Below are 21,237 nucleotides of genomic sequence, written 5' to 3'. Positions count from 1 at the left end.
TGGAAAAAGGTCTAAAAATGGGACTTAGAGGTTCAAACAAGGTAAATGTTGAAGATTTAAGGTTATTTCGAGAGCTTGACTGAATCTGAATCGCTGTGAATTCAAAGCATACAATTCAACTTTCATCATCAAGTGTATCAAACCAAGCGCCTAAGTCTTGCAGGCGGTCAAAATAGGGTGTCTACACTTGCCTCTCCTTGACAGAGCTCGAGCAGTCATGAAGTGACATGAGTGAATGTCAAAGTCCAGAGACGACCCATTTGACGAGGCTGCAAGACTTGGGCAAAAAAGCAAGACATAAATTAGATTGGTTGCGCTCGCAAGCTGCCTATGTATCCCTTTGCATGGAATCAAACCAACGTAGTTTACAGGCAAAATGCAAAAATAAGATGCAAGAATATAACTTATGATCATGCAATGAGGCCATGCAATGAAACACTTGAATGCAAATGCAATGCAAAGAAAATGCCACATTTATACAATTTAAAATAAGGTACAACAATTCCAACCATAAAAAAAAGTAAGTAAATAAACATGCCCCATGTGGGAAACACGAGCCAAACTACATTTCATGTAGAAAGAATGTAAAAAAATTATGCAAGCCTAACTTTGCGTCGCGCAGGAAAGGCGGAGGGCGACGTAACCATCGAGCGCACCCGAGGTCTCAACCAAGATCCTAACGCGTTGCATGCGAGAGAAGGAAAGGTGGTGTGAACATCAGGCGCACCTGAATGTTTTTAACCGAAGGTACAATCCTAACGTATCACACGCGAGAGAAGGAAAGGTGGTGTGAGCACCGAGTGCACCCAAATGTTTTTAACCGATTTGAAACCCTAACACGTCACACACGAGAGGAGGAAAGGTGGTGTTCACACCAGACGCACCCGAATCTTTTTAACCGATTTGCAATCCTAACATGTCACACGCGAGAGGAGGAAAGGTGGTGTGAACATCGGGCGCACCCGAATGTTTTAACCGATTTGCAATCCTAACGCGTCACACGCGAGAGGAGGAAAGGTAGTGTGAACACCGAGTGCACCCGAATGTTTTTAACCACAGGTACAATCCTAACGCGTCACACGCAAGAGGAGGAAAGGTGGTGTGAACACCGAACGCACCCAAATGTTTTTAACCGATTTGGAATCCTATTGCATCACACGCGAGAGGAGGAAAGGTGGTGTGAACACTGGGCGCACCCGAATATTTTTAACCGATTTGCAATCTTGATGCATCATACGTGAGAGGAGGAAAGGTGGTGTGAACACTAGGCGCACCTAAATGTTTTTAACTGAAAGTACAATCCTAACGCGTCACACGCGAGAGGAGGAAAGGTGGTGTGAACACCGGGCACACCCGAATGTTTTTAACCGATTTGCAATCCTAACGTGTCACACGCGAGAGGAGGAAAGGTTGGGAATGGACTAAGAACAAACAAATTGCATAAGTAGGAGTCAAAACATGGATTCCATTTAAAGACACGTGAAATCAAAACAATGCCAATGTGTTTGAACAATGGGCTCAACGAACCGGGTTCCCATCTGGTTGTAAAATGGATGATGATTTTAATGTGGCATGAATGATTTTATCTGGAACTCTTCTCTATGAACCGTACATACAATATCAGGCATTTCTCTGACACTCTCTGAATGAACCGTACATATAATATCGCTCGGCTTCAACATAACGGAACGAACTACGATTCGAGAAAAATAATAAATTAACAAAAAAAAAAGTTTAAAACAAACAAGTTTAAAAAAATTAGATCAAAATCAAATAAATGCGTTCTCTTTTGTTTGTTTTCGCTTTTCCTCAATTTTTTTCTTTTTGTTCTTTTTTTTTTTCTTCACTCACTCTTTTTTTTTTTTCCTTTTTTCCCTTTCACACATTATTATTGTTATACACCTAAATTAAAACTCAAACAATACCAAAAATAAAATAATAATAAAATAAACTAAAATAAAATAATAATAGCAAACAACACAAAGAACTGAATTCACCAAAGGCCGGCCAGGCCTCGCCGATGCGCAACCGGGCTTCAACACAGCTGTAGACACCCCATTTTTGACCGTCCTCAAGACTTGGACGTCACTGTTTGAACACCCGGTGATTATCCAGGTTTGTGTTCGTTTGGAGTTCCCGGAAGTCTCGGCTACGCGCTTTGCCTTAGGATCTCCGAACTCGACTGTTTAGTGTCTGGTTTTGCACCAAACACTTGTGTTTTGCCTTGGAGGGGCAGGGAATGCCTTGTGAGGCATCCCCACACATCACCGGCCATGGCCAGAGGCCACCGGCTGGTGTTTTGTTGCCATCGACAGTGTATATTGCCGATCGGCAGTCAATTTTGTTAAAATGGCAATTTTGAATAGCCGACTACTGTTCATCTGCTTTTGCAGATATTTTAATACAGCTGTATGGCATTTTGTTCCCCTCCATACACGTGTATGAAGGGATGGCCTTCTTGTTAGCTTACCTTGTAAGCTTTACAAGATTGGCTCCTCTATAAGAGGAGCCCTCCACTCTTGGCTTTAGGGTTGGAAATTTTAGAGAGAAAACATTGTTAGAAGCTCTGGTTCTAGGGTTAGAACTCATACATATTCTATCTCTATACCTCTCTCTCATTTGGCCTTTGTGTGTGTATAAGTGTGTTTGTGTCTTACTATTGCACACAAACACATAGTGTTACACCTTTGTTTGATTCTTGAAGGGCCAGAGGTTTGTTCTTGAAGCTTTGGAGCTGTTTTGAGCTCAAAGAAGCTGCTGGAGCTTCATTTGTGAGGAGGGTCATCGAGGGTAACAATCTTACTCCTTTATTCCCCATTTTTGCATACTTTTTTTGCCAATCTTAGAACTGTTTTTAAGCTTAGTGTATAATATAAAAAAGTTCTGTTTTTAGGCCCTCTAAATAGTTTGTTTAGAGTGTTTTGTGGTTTGGAGGTGTTTGACCCCTCTTAAGCCTTGTAAGGCTCCATTTTGTGCTATTTTGTGTAAGCTCCGGGACCTTTGCTGTTTGGGCCTCCTCACCATTGAAATCTTGAGGGATTTCAGAGGTGAGGATGGTGCCTTGAGGTCCTAGGGAGGAGAGGGCCACCCCCTCTCCTTGTTGTCCTTGAAAAGGACCATTTTTGGCCTCTTGAGGGAGCACCTAGCTAAGCTTCATGTTGACCATGCCTTAGCTGATTTTTGTGCTTATTATGTCATAATATGCCTCTGTTTTTTGTTGGTTTTGGTACACCATGCATGCTTAGCATACCTACCTTGTAGTGCCATGTTTAGGCCTTAACATGCCTTAGGTTGTAAACCCTTGTTCTAGCATGTTTTAGGCTTAGCCTTGTGAAGCTTCCATGCTTATTTTGCCATGTTTAAGGTCTGCCCATAGTTGTTTGGGTCGACTTTGGCATGCTTAGTATAGCCCCTTTGCATTTTTGGTTTGTTGGCCTTAAGTGTGTGAATGTAAAGCATGCATCCTTGCCATAATTTAGTGGGTTGGGACCATTTGCCATGTTATTTCAGTCCCTTTAACATGTTTGTATGCTTGTCTTGGATGACTCTTTGAAGCTTTGAAAGCTTGTCTTGCATGCTCCATGTTTTGGTCATTGCACATGCTTTTGAATTTGAGCCACTTAGATGCCATCTAGGTGTCCCTTGGGTGTTGTTTAGGTTCGCATTAGACCTATTTTAAGTCCTCTTAGCCTTGTGAGGCTTGGTTGACTTAGTCTTGGTTTAAGCCTTTTGGCTTGTCTTGGGTTTTTGGCTTTGTTTGCATGCCTTGTTTATCTTTTTTAATTGGCTTAGCACCTTTTGTAACATGATTTTCAATGCTTACCTTACATGCCATTAGTCCATGCTATGCCTCTTTCAAGTGTGCTTGAGAGTTGCCTTTTTATGCTTGAGTGTTAGCCCTTTAACATGTGCATGTGTGTATATGTGTTTAGTTCTCATTTCATAACACTTATGGCCACTGTTTTGGGCCTAATTAGAGCTACCTAAGTCATGCTTAAGTCCATCATTTGCTTGCTTGCATGCTTACCTTGCATGTTTGTTTGCATGTTTGTATGTACATCTCGCATTCTCATGTTGCATCCTTAGCTTGCATGCCCAGGTTGCATTGCATTTAGCATGCATGTCTTGTTCCTTGATCTAGTGATAGGAATTGGGCTTTGGTTTGTTGGTTCGCATTGCATTTGACATCAAAATGTGCACATTTGGTCCCTCGGGCCATCACACATGGAAATGCGCGATTGATGGTCCGAGAACCAAGGAGCATATCCCTTTGAGTCACTAACATGATTGGTGCATACATTGCTTGAATTGCATTGCCATGCTCTGCCTTGCCCTCTGTTGCTGTCAATTGCAGATTCTGCAGGAACTTTCTGCCGACCGCCTGTGCTAAGTGCCGACCGGCAATCTTTCCAGGGTCGATAGCTTCACCAACAGCCGATGATCACATGCCACTGCCGGTGGACATTCTACTCAACCGGTGGTGTCTCCCAATGTCCAGGGAAGCAATCTTGAGACTTTGGCAGCCTTCAGAGGAGTATAGCAGGGAAAACAGAGGCAGCTCATGTATGGCAGTGTACTTCCGAGCAGGACCGAGCATGCATCGCATTGGGCTCTTTTCCCGAGGCGGCTTATCTGTTTTTTTTGTCTAGCTTAGTTAATTTGTTAACTAATTAGGTAATTTGTAATAATTAATTAGCTAGGATAGTTAATTCATTATTCGAACTGTATTATTCTTTCGGTCCCTCCGAGCGAGGGTAAACTTGTAATAAGTGTGGGTGAGTGTGTGCATGTCTTCCAACCCCCACTTCTTTCTCCCTTTTACATACCTACTTTGATGGTTAGTAATAGGTCATGTTTAAATTAGCATACCTTATGCTGCGCATGCGTGCATCCATGCATTTGTCTCGCACGCACCGGGCTCGGTACATCATGCTAACTGCATTTGTATTTCAATTCCAAATTGAATACGTGCATCAATTGATTGCATTTCACATGCCATGTTTAGGTTAGCCGAGCCTACTCTAATTGCATCCTGTATGTGTTGCATTAGTCAATTTGACATGAACTAGGACCATGCATGTTGGCTAACTAGTTTATTGGTTCGGCACGGAGTACGATGTAAGTATTTTCATGCTTTAGCATATCGCATGCGTGTGAATGCTATCATAACAGCATGCTTACCATGTGGCTAGATGCTTATGTGATAAACTGTTCGAATGCCTGTGGGTGAAGGTTGGATTGTCTGAGTTGGAAAAACTCATTGAAATCCGTATTTTAGCCTACTTGCGAGTAGCAAATTCCAAAGTGTTTTTTAAGACAAACGGATATGCAATGCTTATTTCCAAATTAGGCAATCTAGTCTATACTTGTTTGCTGTGCGCATAACATAGTAATTCTAGGCTAATAACCGGAATAAGAACACATAACGTTTTCAAAATTGGATATCATGGTTAGTAGAGGCCGGTCTTCGGATCGGGCGAGAGGGGGTGCTCATAGCTGACCTTCCCCAATCGTACCCAAGTTCCGAGCCGAGGCAACTTTGGTGATGACGGACACGTGGCCTTTGGCACCGAGTCAGGGTTTCCTAAATTCCCCCGTAAAAAAATATTTAGGTGGCGACTCTGTATCTGGCAAAGCAGTCCATGTTTGGCACTTCTTTTCTAAAAATCTGTTTCTCAAAACGATTTGCCAAATTTGGACTCTTTGGTTCAGATTAAGAACCGTGACACGAATCGAGTCCGAACTGTAGCGAGGGCCTCACGCGGGCGCGTCTACAGTTTTTGACGACTCTGCTGGGGATTTAGAGAGCTTGACTCGAACTCGTGATATCCTATTTTGATTCCATTTATGTGTCTCTTTGCATTGCATGTGCATTGGTGCGCCTGGGAACACAGTGTTTGCCATCTGCCATTCCTGAACGGTTTGCCAGAGGCTTGTCTTGTCAAGGCATGACCATAAGGCTGACCAATTATGGGCTCTGACAGTATGGGAACACAAACCCCGGTTTTACCAGGGCACCCTTTTCGACCATTCGACCTAGTGCATATTCGGATCCATAGTGACCATTCCAAGTTAAGACAGGCTGCTTACCCGATGTTAGGTTGTTTGAAAACTGCTGCGTGCATAGTGAAACCCTAGCTCCTGACAAAATAGGACAGGGAAACCTTACCCCAACATAGGGGTGTTTTGGCTCTCTTTACTTGCTATGTGCTTTTTTAAAGTGTATCTCTACAGGAATGTACATATCAGTTTGCAAGTTTGAGTATCGGGCCCGAGGGCATCAGTGTCAGTTTATGAGAATCAGTTATCTGCGGGTACCAGATTCAGTTTTGGGGACAGTGATTTCTGGGGAACAGTGATCAACAGTAGAGTATAGTTGTTCAGCTACACTCGTGTTTGATCCATTTGGGCTGAAATGCTGCTTATTGTCTCTTTCAGTTCGAACAGCTGGTACAGAACAGCTAGTGTTCCCCCTTGCTGAGGCAAGACTTATGATGATGCAGAATTCGGAAGATATCGTGGTTATGACGGCTGCATTAGATCAAGGGATCACTCTGCAAAGTGAGACCAATATTGATATGCCACATCCACCCAGGTCGCCTATCGCGCACCCGGTCTGGGCCCCCCAACTATACCAGGCTCGCGAGCCTACTACATTTGAACTAATGGGGATGATAGGTGATCTCTAGAGGTCTGTGGCAGATCTCGCCTACGGAATGTCAGCTTCACCTCCAACCGCACCATATGCCGGGAGTTTTGTACCTCAGGAGCCCCCGTTGTTGAGGCGAATTGTGATTGTACTCAGCCAACCGGAGATAGCCTCCAGCTATGGTAATGACATATTAACATCAAACCAAACCCTCGACCAGGCTGAAGCCAAAGGAAAGAACAAAGTGAAGGCAGATGCCGATCCTAGTGAACAACTGTTGTGGGCAGTCGAGGCTTTGAAAGCTTCGGGGATGAACAAGCAACAGATATCTGCAGTTGTGACAAGAGCTGTAGAGGATGCTTTCCCCACTCCACCTGAGGGGAGTTCAAGTCAGTCGGAAAATCGGGATAGGCCCCGTCATGCCAGAACAGTTTCTCCTGTTCCCGCCCCTGCACCTGGGAAAGATCAGAAAGCCAAGGCAGTGCTTGCCGACCCTTTTGCTTGTGCGGCTAGTAAGAACGCTCAGACTTCAAAGTACCTGCCCCGAGGGCGTAGGACCTTTCATGCTCTCTACATGCCTCTATCTAAGGCACTTCAGATCCTTGCCGAGAGGGGACACCTTAAACCCTTGGAGCCTCGGCCTCTCCCGAAGAATCTCCTTGCTACGCATGATGCTGCTCAGTACTGCGCGTACTACCAGCAGACAGGCCATGCAACCGACAATTGTTTCCGCCTCCGTCATGAGGTGCAAGATTTGATTGACAATAAGGTTATCCTCCCACCCACCTCAGCCAAGTCCGTTACCACCCAGCTATTGGATTTTGAGGACACAGATACTGCAAGTATGTGATCAGAAAGTGAACCACCTGCGGGTGGCATTTGGTATATTTTGGATGTGGCGTCTGGCACGCATTTTTTGAGCATCTGTGAACGCTAGCTTTGTAAATTCTGGCTTGGGTATTGAGTCAGTCTTTTGTTTTGAGTCAGTCTCTTTGTCTTGAGTCAGTCTTTTTGCTTAAGGGTCTGTCTTGTTGTAGCGAGTCAGTCCCCTTTGTATAGAATACCAGGTGATTCTGGGGTTGTTGCCTTGAACACCGTTTTGTCTTGTAATTACCCGTTTTTGTTTTGAGTCTGTTTCTGCCAAGGGGCCAGTTATGCCAACAAACCTGAATGAAACAGCTGTGGCTATCTCATTTTCATGCTTGCTTTCAGTATAAGTTAGTTGTGCCAGAGGATTTGATTGGGCTGACAGTACATCTCGCCTGCTCTCCTGTGCGCCAAACTCATTGCATTAACCTAAGTTTTTCAAAAAACCCCTTTTGAACACAGCGGTGATAAAAACGAAGAGGAAGGAATTCCTCGGGTTTTGCAAAACTTTGATCAAATTGAGAAAATGAGAGGCATGCTAAGCCTTTTTATGAATGAAATCATGCTTGTCGGCGTGAGTACTGAGAAGGATCCTGGCTTGATCCAGATTGGTCCCACACTATCTTCGGCGCGAGCAATTTATCGCTTTCTTAAAAACTTTCAAAAACAAATGTTTTACACGGCCCTGTGAGGACCTGTGTGGGATCGCTCTTAAGATTGTGCAGCCTAGGATCGCTCTCAGCCTCAAGATTCGACCTGTTGTCTTGAACCTCGAACTCATTCAGAACATTCAACAGTCAACTGTCAGAGGAGGCCCGTGTGACCAGTTTTGAAGCAGCCCTCGAGCAAGAGGCACCAAAGGCGAGTCAAAAGGATTAGATCTCACCAAAAGAAGCTCGTGGAGCAACCATGATGGATTCTTCTCCAAATCATTGCAACAGCCGTTCTCCTAGATACAGAGAGGCTTCCACTTCAAAAAACCGTTTGGCATGGACTTGTTACACTTTTACCCTTTGAGAGGCTCGCTGGGCCGAAAACCCGGAAGGGCGACCTAGGCAAAAGTTAGAGCAAGAGAAAAATACAAAAAAAAGCAAAAAAAAGCAAAAAGACAAAACAAAAAAAAACAAAAAAAAAAAGAGAAGAAATAAAATCAAAAAATCAGAAAAAGAAAAAGAAAAAGAAATAAAAAAAAAAAGAAAGAAAAGCTTGCAAGGTCGAAAACCCGCATCGAGCACCTTGGCAAAAGTTAGAGCCTGAAAAGTGAAGGTTAAAATACCCGAGTGTACCTTAACCGGAACTACGTAAGGCTTGATTCCCATGTTTGGAATACGTAGGCAACTTCATCATGAAGTCCAGCCCCCAACGCTTTCATAGCATCTAGTCCATACAATGGTTTTGATTTTATCCCAAAGTCCAGTCGCCAACACTTTCAAAGTGACTGTGTCCATATATTGGTTTTGGCCATCTTCGTCTTCTCTGTCTCCGAGGGAGCTCGGTCATGATCATCGCTGGTAAGGATTGTTTACGATCTGCCGCGGCATCATCCAAACATGGGGCAACTTTCCGTTGCCACGAGTCATCGTGAGTCGCCGTTCAAACCAGGGGTAACTTTCTGTTGCCGTGCAGCGTCCTTCAAGCCAGGGGAAATTTTCCATTGCCTCCGATCCGGGGTTACGCATCTCAAAGAGTAAGTTCCATGCTCATTGAGCATTGACAGTTTGCAAAATAGTTTTTGAAAATTTTTACTGAGGTTGACTATTTTCTCGAAAACTATTCCATTTTCCAAAACTGGACCATTTTCTTGGGCCCAAAAAGGAAAATTTTCAGTGCTCATAGCCTGACTTGCATGATTTTCAAATCAAAAATCGAACAAGTATGTTAATCTAACTCTCATTTTGATCAAAACTGTTTTAGTAGAAAGCAAAAACAAAAAAAATTGGTCAAAGCGATAAACTAGGGGCACAGTTGAGTCAGGTGTTCTGTCTTTCCCCCGTCGTCAACATACTTACCAGGAGGGCACTCTACCCACCAGAAGAAATAGCTGTGAGCTAACGGCATCGGTCATGAACCCACACCTTCCTATTTATCCATCAATCACCCTGGGGAGGGATGAAAAAATGAGAGAATAAAGAATAGAGAGGTGTAAATTGAGAGAAAAGTGAGGAAAAGGGTTTTTGAAAGAAAAACCGAGCCTGAGGGTCGAGTGACGTGAGAATCACAAATCAGAAAAGGGTAGGAAACAATACCCAGAGAAACTGGCTCCTCGTGATCTAAGGTCCCCCATCTTCGTTAACGCGTCTGTATGTCGTGTCTTTTGTTTTGTTTACCTCAACCTTTGTTTTAGGTCTCTGTCGAGCGTGTCTCGTTTTGTTTAGGTCGTGTACCTTTGTTGAGTCCTTTTCCGCTGTATCCAGTTGTAGGCTCGATACCCCGGTTAAGAAAACCCCTTTTCCAAAAGTTAATCGTTTAGGCTCGGAATGCCATGTCATTCTCTACATTTGGGCAAACCGAAAGAAGGGAGGGAAAATTTGGGGCATCCGAGCATGTTTCAGCCCCAGCAGGTTTCACCTTTGAAGGTCGTCTTGTCAGGTTGGGCCGTTTGCTCAGGATTTGCTGTGTGCAAAATGAACTGAGTGTGGCGTTAGAGGCTGTATGCAGACTAATCCCCAACAGAGTATAGGCTGTCGTTCAGTTTGAGCAGTGTGTTGCCCGGGCTGTTTTGCTATGAAGTTGTTTGGTTATCTGATCGTTACAGTACAAATGCTCAATCATTCAGACCACAAATCAATTTCATTTACATTGAGGTGTAATATGGTGTGATGCAATGCAAAGTATGAAGTGTAAAGATGTACGGATGTAAACACTTTTTCAGATAAAAAGCCTGGTTCATTTCATTATCTTTTTCAAGTACATAGCTTTGGAAGCAAAAACCTGCCTGCGGCAGTACAAGGTGATCTGACTACCAACAAAGAGAAAGAAGAGAAAAGAAAAAGAAAGAAAAAAGTACAAAAGGAAGAAAAGCAGCAATCTGGGTCATCATCAGTAGTCTCGGGCCCGGGGATCTGCCCTCGCCCTCTTCCTAGACGAAGGTCCAGGGGCATCGTCATCAGCATCACTGTCTGAGCCTGAGTCTGAGTCATCTCCAGCCTCCTCAGATGACCCGGCCTCTGCCTCTGCCTCGGACTCATCATCGTCATCATCAGGGGTCGGTGCCCGAGAACTACTCCCGACATGAGTACGCCCGCCCCTGGTACGGGGACGTACAGTGTCTCCATGCCCTCCTCGAGCAGGAATGGAAGGCCCAGCTGGAGCACCGCCGACCGGAGGAATCTGGAAGGGAGGCTGAAAAGCATAAAAGGGAAAATACATCAGAATAATGTGAGCAGTTTATCAGTGCAGAATGCAGTGTATGGGTACAGTGTGAACGCCGTGAGCAGTTTATCAGTGCAGAATGCAGTATATAAGTACAGTGTGTGAATGCCGTGGGCAGTTTATCATTGCAGAGTACAGTGTATAAATGCAGTGTATGCAGTATATCATGTGCTGTGAGATCAGTGTGTCAGGTGTTGTGTCGTGCATCAGATTATGTGAAGCAGTGTATGAATGGTTTGAGGCCATTGTCAGAAGAACATACCGGAATACTATAGAGGGCCAGGAGGTCAAAGGTCCACTGTAGCATCCCCATCATGGAGGCATTCAACTCCACGGACTGCCAGGTGTACTCGGAGGACGCCTGCAAGAGTATAAGATATATCAGTATTCCGCGGGATATCAAATAAACTAAAATGAAATGCAGATGCAAGATGCAAAATGAAGTAATACATACCGGAGGCAAGTCGGGGATACCGGCTAACTCATGACCAGCCGGGGGAGGAGCAAAGGGGATCTGGTAGGTCGCCCCATCCTGCCCTCTATATGACAGTACAGTGGGCAGGGCAGGGCAGGCCAGCCAGCCCCCCGTCCCCCCAGAGCTCCGCTCCTGCCATGCACTCGAGCCCTCCTCAGTGTGCCCGCTCCTGCCCCAGATCCCGCTCCAGCTGCCGGCGCCGCTGGCCTCTCCCCCTCAGCTCGGCGACCACCACTCAAGGGTCGTATAATGTAGGTCCAGGCGTACTCCGCGTAGTCGCCCTCGCCTCTGTGATGCTCTGTACCCCAGCCGACGGTGTAGTCCCTCATCTGCTCAAGAGAGAACCCCTCTGTATGCCTCATATGCGTATGAGGCGGACCCGGAACTATCTGCTCCGGTAAACCCAAGGTCTGACGCAAGAAACGCTCACCCAGGTACCAAGCCCGACAGATCGGGCCCTCCAACAGAATCTGGCAACGGGCAGTCTCCTCTGCGCCCTCATAATGATCCCTCACCACAGCCGGTAACGAAGCCCAAGGCTGCCAGGTGATCCGAAAATAATATGCAGTTTATTATCTACCGTTATTGAAAATATACGGTGCGAAGCAAAGCCAAAATAATAATAAACTCTAAAGTTGAACATACCTCCGCGGCGGTGATGGTGTCGAAGTATCGACGGAAGAAAATAAGAGACTCCCGTGGTCTCCGCACGCATCGCACATCGAAACGGTGAGAGAAGGGGACGTCGAGTGGGATATCCTCATCGGGTACTGAGGCAACCCTAGGAAAGTAGGCATACACCCACAACTGCAAAATAGATATCAGTATGACTATCAGATAAGGCAGAATACAGAATAAAGCAGAAATGACAAAGCCGTGTATTGTGCAGAGTGTACAGTGTGAGCAGTGTGCAGACAGTGTAAAGCAGAGTATATGTGTGCCGGGTGTGCAGTATACAGTCAGTGTGGGGCAGTGTACAATATATGTGCAGTGTGCAGAATACAGAAAGCAAGAAGCAAAAATGTAAAAAGGGAAGAGGACGTACCTCCCAGGCTCGCCAGTAGCCACAGAGAAGCTGTCCACTGAAGCGGGAAGAAGAGCTCATATAACCATACAATGTGGCCAGGCCTGCACCACCCCAGTCATAATGGCAGATCTGCCTGACGTCCACCAGCGCGCTCAACAGGCATAAGGGCACGGTGTTCGCCCGATCGGCGAAGAGAGTCGTCCCGAAGAGGAACATGATGAAGCCTCGCGCATACTGGTCCACCTCCTCTAGGGACATCTGCGCCTCTTCTGCCAAGGCCGGCTGGACCCGAAAGTGGCTCTCGAACCAGGAATACCTGACGAACCCCGCTCAAGCGAGGGGAGGCTGCGTGCCGAGCAGGTATCGCTGGGCAGCGTCTCACTCATCCATATCTGTGTCGAAGGGGATCGGATCACCCCCTACCCCAATGCCAGTAAGCATCGAGAAGTCGTAAGGGGTCATCGTCATGTCCCCTGCGACGGAGAAGTGGAAGGAGTTGGTGGTATCCCACCACCTCTCCACTAGAGCAGCAAGCAAGGGCCTACAGGTAGTCATTCGAGAGAGCCCCCTATAGAAGATGCCAAAGCCGGCCTCATCGACGATGTCACGAACCGCATCTGGCAGCTCGAGGTACCAGTCCCGAGCAACGGTGTTCCCATACCCGCGGATGGTATGGGAATCCCCCTGTAATCAAAAACAATAATTGCAAGGAAATATTCAAAATGCAGTTCTAAGAAGCATACAGCGAACTACAACGTGTGATGTGTCAGCGTGTTCGGGTGGTTCAAGGCAGATGTAGCATGCGTGCAAGTTTTAACAGATTCAAACAAATACCGGGTGCCGGTGTGCTTACAGTGAACTACAACGTGTGATGCGTCAGTGTGTTCGAATGGTTCAGTGCAAACGTAGCATGCGTGTATGTTTTCAGACTCAAGCAGATACCGGGTACCAGTATGTACGCAGTGAAATACAGTGCGCGCCGTGTGTTCGAGTGATTCGGGGTCAGTGCAGTGTGTGTGCATGTGTCAGTCCGAAACAGATATCAGTTGCACGTATGTTTACAATCAACTACAGTATACAGTATATCAAAATAAAGCAGTTAAAGAGCATAACCAGCTACGGCAGTTTTGCATCCTAAATTGCAGAAAGTAAAGTAGAGAAGGAAAGTTACCTCGGAAGCGCCGAAGGACAGATGGGAAGTAGGCTCACGCAGGAGGAGCTCGCGTGCCACGCCCCTCTCGAAGCTCCGGAACTGGCGTAGTCCGTCAGGAAGCATCACGTGAACCGCGGGCCAGTAGGTCTCCGGATCGAACGGCCGGACGCGGAGTGGCAAGGGCTCGGCCTCGGAATCCATCTCGAGCTCTGGAGGAGCCCCGCCCTGTGGAAGATCGTCCGCCATCTCAAAGAGAATATGAAAATGGCCGGAAGACGAAAAATCGGGCAAGAAGGCGAAAAGTCAGCAAAAAGTCAAACCCCGAGAGGGTCGGAAAAGGCCGAAAAGGCCGGAGTATGGAAAAGGCACGGGTATCAAGAAAAACTCGAGGGAAACAAGCCCCGAGTGGCAAAAATCAAGAAAGAAACACCGAAACAAAGTTTCGTTCGGTTGAAAATGTCCGAAACGCGAAGGAGATCACGAATCGAACAACGAAATGGGAGCTAGAACGCAAGAAAATGAGAGAATCAAGGGAGGAAAATGCCCTAGAGGGGAGGGGGAAGGATTTTCGACCAAGGAGGAGTGAAGAAAATAGGGTTAGAAACCCTATTTTAAAAGACCCATAGCGAAATGACAGAACTGCCCCGATACAGGGAGTTTTTGCCGGTCGGCCACACTCTTTGCCGGTCGGCAATATGTTGTGCCGATGGAATTTTATGAACGCCGATGGACGGCCGGTGATGCATTCTGATGGCCGGTGGGCATCCGATGGTCTCCTACAATGGTTTTTGATCCTCCTAGATCCTTGTTTGGGTTATATGTATGGTTCAGGGCCTTCAGTGATCAAAATAGTGCATTTCCGACGCTCAATCGGCCTCCGTTTCGACCTCGGATCGTGTCTTCTGTGCGTGGCACTCGAATTCGTGCAAGGTGTATCCTTTTCCTACCCTTTTGGCTTTTACAAAACTCAAAAGTTGCCCCATGCGCATCGCATATCAATCGCACGGTTTTGTGCGCTCGCGTTGTCTGAAACGCATCGCGCGGTTTTGCGCATCTCATTGCATTTTGCATACATTCAATCAATTCATTACCTGCGTAGACCGCATGTTTTTCTTGCGTAGACCTCATATTTGTTCAAATTCATTACTTGCGTAGACCACATGTTTTGCTTGCGTAGACCGCATATTTGTTCAAATTTCATTACTTGCGTAGACCGCATGTTTTGTTTGCGTAGACCGCATATTCATTCAATTTCATTACTTGCGTAGACCGCATGTTTTGCTTGCGTAGACCGCATATTTGTTCAAATTCATTACTTGCGTAGACCGCATGTTTTGCTTGCGTAGACCGCATATTTGTTCAAATTCATTACTTGCGTAGACTGCATGTTTTGCTTGCGTAGACCCCATATTTGTTCAAATTCATTACTTGCGTAGACCGCATGTTTTGCTTGCGTAGACCGCATATTCATTCAATTTCATAACTTGTGTGGACCGCATGTTTTGTTTGCGTAGACCGCATGTTTGTTCAAAATTCATTACTTGCGTAGACCGCATGTTTGCTTGCGTAGATCGCATGTTTAATCAAATTCATAACTTGCGTAGACTGCATGTTTGCATTCAATTTCATTACCTGCGTAGACCGCATGTGTGGCATCCCTGTTCTGTATTATGCTAATTGGCCCTTAAGTTGTTTATGGTTATGTGTCTAGCATCGTTTTGTGTGCCATTATGTGAATATATGTGATTTTGAAATTTTATCTGTTCACCGTAGGAATATCTATTTGGATAATCAGCTTTGGAAATTTAATTGAGGGCCTTATCGGCCACAGAACCCGAAATTGATTACACCATTGTGATTGGCATAATTTTTAGAGACTACGGTGAAATTTAATCGAAAAATTGATTCGGGCCAGATTAAATTGAATTATTTAATGGCATTGTGCTCAAATTGTTTAATATCTCAAATGTGGCTAGTGGGGCTTCTTGTATTTGAGCACTACACTCCTCATTCTCTCATATACCTTCATTTTTGGCTGATCAAACTCTAAGAAAGGGAGGAGGTCGGCTGTTAGAGAGAGAGAGAGGGAGAAAGTTGTGTAATTTTTGGCCCAAGGTTATGAATTTGAAGTCCAACTCAAGAACTGACCATAGATTGAGCTTCTAGGTAAGTGATTGTTTATGAATTCATGAGTTTGAACTTGTGATTTTGTGAATTAAAGGTTAATTGGTGATCAAGAACAAGAGTTGTACTCTACTTGATGAATTTGAAGTTAAAATGCACATGCATGTATAGGATCACCATGTTTTTGCATAATCAAGCATGTATTGGGATGAATATGGAAATATGAGTGTTAAATCCTACATGCAAGCACGTTTTTGTTGTGTTCCATGAGAATGAACACCATTTGCATTGATGGAGTTAAGAATTGACATGCATGCACAAATTGAGAAGATATAAGCTTGAATGCATGAATTTGTTATGTTAATGATTGAGTTTGACACATTTTGGGACATGCATGTAGATAAATTATGAAATTGAGCTTCAATATGTTGTAATCCTATGTTTGTACCATGATAGTATATAATTATGTGAAGTTTGGACCGAAATCATGCATTTAGAGCCTTTGAATGTCAAGATGAAGCTCAAGAACTCAATCTGGAAAACCCAGATTTTCGATGTCCGCTCGAGCGGAGAAAACGAGCTCCCAGCATTTTTTTGCAGACATGGTTCTCGCTCGAGCGGGGGAATTTGACGCTCGAGCGGGGAGCTATGTAGACAGGCAGTACGCTCGAGCGGGGACCCTATTTTCTGAAATCCTGTTTTTGCATTTTGTGTTCTGTTTTCCGTTCTCTTTCACTTGCAAGCACTCTTAGGCATATGTTAAGCATTGTAAACGAGTTAATGAGATAATAATAAAGCCTAAAGAGGAATATGTGAATTAGAGAACGGATTGAACTGTTAATGACCCTTTTGTGTTCATGAAACGTGTAGGGTCAAGCTCCAGGGCAAATCCACAAGCCGATCACTGTGAGTAATATCAATATTTGAAAGCTTGTCAATGTCCAATTGTTATTCCCTTATAAACTTTATGAGTTGTTAATTGGGATTGTGGACAAAAGTCTGACAGGAATCAATGAATGGACCAAAGGTCGTTTTGATAAGAATGAATGGACCGAAGGTCATTTTGATGCAAATGAATGGACCAAAGGTCGTTTTGATGTAAATGAATGGACCAAAGGTCGTTTTGATGTAAATGAGCGGGCCAAAGGTCGTTTTGACCTATATGAATGGACCGAAGGTCGTTCTGTCATGAATGAGTGGGCCGGAGGCCGTTTTGACGTGAATGAATGGGCTAAAGGCCATTTTGACAGAAATGAATGGGCCGAAGGCCGTTTCGACATAAATGAATGGGCCGAAGGCCGTTTTGACAAGAAAGGAAACCTGAATGGGCCAAAGGCCAGTATGTTGGAACTACAGTCACTTGATCTAAATTTTGTATAAGTATATATATATGTTAAGTAGAAATGTGAATTGGGCCAAAGGCCGTTTGGAACATGTTGTTTTACATTGTTGTGTAATTTCTGCATTTGATATTATTCACTGGGCTATCGCTCACGCTCATTTATGTGTTTGTAGGTGAGCCAAGGGAAGTCCAAACCCAGCCCCAGTGAAGTCTGCTAGGAAAAATCCGAGTCTTGAGGAAGTCAGCCTTGTGTCTCACTCTTGAGACCTACCCTTGCCTTTTGTGTTATGTAATTATATTTTGTCTTGTCGGCAAGGACTTTATGTATATCTGTAAATAGTCCGTCATAGGTTGACTCGCTTTGGATGATCCTGTCTGTAATGAATTTTGTGAAACTGTACTTTTGATGTGGGTTATTAACGTAGCTGAATATGGTCTGTTGATGTGCATGTAAGCACGGCTCTATGGACTAAGTTTTAAATTTTTGCTTCCCTTTTGGCCCCCTTTACTCTGATGTCTTAAGTCTGTTTTGGTTTGAGGCCGTAGGTAATCTTAGGATTACTGGCCGGTTACGTCCTTAACCCATGGGGGCGGGTTCGGGTCGTGACAGAGTGGTATCAGAGCACGAGTTAATAACTCACACACTTGTCCAAAAAGAGCAATAAGCTTCTAGATAAGATCTAGGATGCATTCATGTGATAGATACGAGTTTGGAAGCATTGATTATATGCTTAAACGTTTCGTTATGAATAATTATATGTGTAGGTTGTGAACTACTTGTATTGCGAATTATCTGGAAATATGTGCTTCTTAGTGTATGCGTACTTGTGTACCTTTTGTATGAAATATAATGCAAGTTTAATCAGATGGTGAGAACCAGAGGTGATGAGTTAGAGGAATCCTCTACTGCCAGACTGGACAGAATGGAAAGACTGATCCAAGAAATGGCAGAAGCTTTGAGACAGCAACAGGAGTGGTAACAACAGTGGCAGCAACCACACCCGCCACCTCCACCTCCGGCACCACCGGTGCCAGCTAATCAAAATGATGATCGGATAATCGCTCTCACCAAGGAATTCTAGAAAATGAAACCACCACAGTTCCTTGGCGGACTAGATCCCTTGAAAGCTGAAGCTTGGGTCCTTGGGATCGAAAAACTGTTTGAAGTATTTCCGTGCTCGGATACACAGAAAGTGCTTCTAGCCACCTTTATGCTAGAAGATGAAGCGAGAAGATGGTGGATGTTGATGAGGGAAAACCACAGAGATGTTGATTGGGCGAAATTTTTAGAGATATTCTATGACAAGTACTTTCCGCAGTGTGTCCGGGACAGGAAAGTGGCAGAGTTCATGGAACTCAAGCAATACAGCATGACTGTAGCTGAGTATGAGGCCAAATTTACCGAGTTGGCCAGGTTTGCACCACACGTAATTGACACTGATTATAAGAAGGCAAGACATTTTGAAGGTGGGCTCCGAAGTGACATCCTAGAGAGAGTGAATGTCCTGAAGTTGGAGACCTACATCGGAGTGCTTGACCGGGCCATCATATCAGAGGCTAACATAGCTAGACAAGCTAAGCCGACAACCGAATGGAAAGGGAATAAAAGACAAGGCTTCTTTTCGAAGAAGAAATTTCTGAAAAAGCAAAACACGGGCTCCTCAACTACTTCGAGTTCTTCCCGAGACACAGCTCCCATGTGCAACATTTGTAGCAAAAGGCACCGTGGAGTCTGTTACCGTGCATCGGGAGCCTGTTTTAAGTGTGGAAAACAAGGGCACATAGCCCGAGAGTGCAATCAGAACGGTGGGAAACTAGCAGCTAGTTCAACCGCATCGGTTCCAAAGCCAGGAAATACTTTGAGATCTGCTACTACTGGAGATACAGTGAGACAAGGGAGAGTTTTTGCCCTTGTTCCGGGCGATACACGGAATGCCAATGCCGTTGTCTCAGGTACTATTTCAATATGTAATCAGGATGCCTTTGTATTAATTGATTCTGGATCGACGCACTCATTTGTGACATATGCATTTGCATCTAGACTGAAAAGACCCCTAGAATTGTTGCCATATTTGTTATGTGTGTCTGCTCCGTCGGGGGAATCTGTGTTATGTGACTATATATATCGGTTTTGTGGCATGCATATTGAGGATGCTACCCTATATGTAGATTTGTTGCCCTTAAACTTTAGACATTTCGATGTAATTTTGGGCATGGATTGGTTGACCAAATATTGTGCCACTATAGATTGTGTGACAAAGAGGGTTATGTTTAAACCCCCAGAACAGAAAGAGATTGTGTTTGTGGGAAATGGGGTAGTGCCTCCACCATATTTGATATCTGCAATGAAAGCATGTAAATTGATCAGGAAGGGGTGCCAGGGTTATTTGTGTTATGTATTGACTGAACAATCCGTGAACGTTGAATTGAATAATATTCCTATTGTTAGAGAATTTCCGGACGTGTTTCCGAATGAATTACCAGGGGAATTGGTAGACAGGGAGATAGAGTTTACTGTTGAGACTGTGCCGGGCACCCAGCCTATTTCTAAAACTCCTTACAGAATGGCTACTGCCGAAATGAAAGAATTAAAGGAACAGTTGCAAGACCTTCTTGATAAAGGGTTTATCCGGCCTAGCACTTCGCCTTGGGGTGCGCCAGTGCTATTTGTAAAGAAGAAAGATGGTACTTTGCGCCTGTGCATCGATTATCGGGAATTGAATAAGGTAACAGTAAAGAACAAATACCCCCTACCCCGTATTGATGATTTATTTGACCAGTTGCAGGGATCACAGGTGTTCTCTAAGATTGATTTGAGATCCGGGTATCATCAGCTGAAGGTTAAAGCAGAGGATGTTGAGAAAACCGCATTCAGAACGAGGTATGGTCATTTTGAGTTTCTTGTTATGCCCTTTGGAGTGACTAATGCTCCGGCAGCATTTATGGACTTAATGAATAGAATTTTTAAAACCTACCTTGATGAATTTGTTGTTGTCTTCATCGATGATATTTTGATATACTCTAAAGATAGACTTGAACATGAACATCATTTGAGGACTGTTCTACAAATACTTCGGGAAAGAAAACTATTTGCTAAATTAAAGAAATGTGAGTTTTGGCTGGATGAGGTTGTTTTCTTAGGGCATGTGATTAACAAGGAAGGAATTTCAGTGGATCCGCAGAAGATAGAAGCAATTGTGAATTGGCCTACACCAACTAATGTGACAGAAGTTCGCAGTTTCATGGGCTTGGCTGGGTACTACAGGAGGTTTGTAAAGGACTTTTCGAAATTAGCTGTGCCTCTTACCCAATTGACACGTAAGGGACAACCATTTGAATGGAATAGTGAAAGAGAATCAGCCTTTCATGAATTGAAGACAAGATTGACCACTGCGCCAATTTTGACACTACCTTCAGGTACGGAAAATTTTGTGATTTTCAGTGACGCATCTTATAAGGGTTTGGGTTGTGTGTTAATGCAGAACGGAAAGGTTATTGCTTACGCCTCCCGACAGTTGAGGCCACATGAGAAGAATTATCCAACACATGACCTAGAATTGGCCGCAGTTGTTTTTGCTTTGAAAATCTGGCGGCATTACTTGTATGGGGCAAAGTGTGAAGTCTACATGGATCATAAGAGCCTGAAATACTTCTTCACGCAGAAGGAGTTGAATATGCGTCAGAGAAGATGGCTAGAACTGATAAAAGACTACGACCTAGAGATTCAGTACCACCTCGGGAAAGCTAATACAGTGGCTGATGCCTTGAGCAGAAAATCAACAGGGAGTATGGCTTGGTTGCTTACTGAACAAAGGGAGATTTTGCAAGACTTTGAAAAGTCTGAAATTGAAGTGGTGGTATGTGAACAGGGCGGATTGATAGCCGCCATTACAGCCGAACCGGCAATTGTTGATGAAATCAAGCAGAAACAGAAAGAAGATGAGTTCCTCGGAAAGGCAATTGATGAATTTGAAGTAAGCCCAAAAGCAGAGTTCAGTGTCGAGAATGGAATGTTGAAATTTCGAAACCGAATATGTGTCCCAGATATTCCGGAGTTAAGGAAGAGGGTTTTAGATGAAGCCCACAGATCCGTATTTGCTATGCATCCGGGTAACAATAAAATGTATCGGGATTTGAAACAAATCTATTGGTGGCCTAAAATGAAGAAAGAGATTGCAGAATATGTGTCCAAGTGCCTCCAGTGTCAGCAAGTTAAGGCTGAACATCA

The sequence above is a fragment of the Camellia sinensis genome, chromosome 9 (genome assembly GCF_055761805.1).
Source record: "Camellia sinensis isolate YWXY chromosome 9, ASM5576180v1, whole genome shotgun sequence".
Classification (NCBI taxonomy): domain Eukaryota; kingdom Viridiplantae; phylum Streptophyta; class Magnoliopsida; order Ericales; family Theaceae; genus Camellia; species Camellia sinensis.
This window is presented reverse-complemented; position numbering follows the sequence as displayed.